Source organism: Nannospalax galili, unplaced genomic scaffold (assembly GCF_000622305.1).
Source record: "Nannospalax galili isolate Female #2095 unplaced genomic scaffold, S.galili_v1.0 scaffold540, whole genome shotgun sequence".
NCBI lineage: Eukaryota > Metazoa > Chordata > Mammalia > Rodentia > Spalacidae > Nannospalax > Nannospalax galili.
Window position 1 is genome coordinate 2291760 of NW_008348613.1, and position 485 is coordinate 2292244.

The window sequence follows — 485 nt, forward strand, 5'->3', positions numbered from 1 at the left end:
CTACTCTCCTTGATTGTCTATCCTCAAACAGTTATTGAATTCATAGGGGCCATAGTTCATAATTGCCTAGAACAACATTTACATAGTGGTAATATCCAGCACCAATGCGCTTCTCTTGACTAATACTCTACACATTGAATGATAGTTTGTATCAGGCACCCTGAGCTCCTGAATTGAGGAACTATGCACATCAAATACACTGTATTTAAGTCTGAATTGAACATTAAAATATGTCAACTGAAAGAATATAGGTGATTTAAAAAATAACCTAAAGAACAACATAAACCTACGTGCATAAACTCCAACACAGTAAGCTAAGAAACACAGAAAGTCAAGTCAACAAATGAACTCCAATAGTTAGTAATTCAAAAGTAAGATATCTACTGAGAGTGAACTAGATGAAACTCCATACGGAAAACTCAAAAAAATTATATGTTGAAAGAAATCAAAGAGAAAATAAACAATTGAGAACACAGTAAAATGAA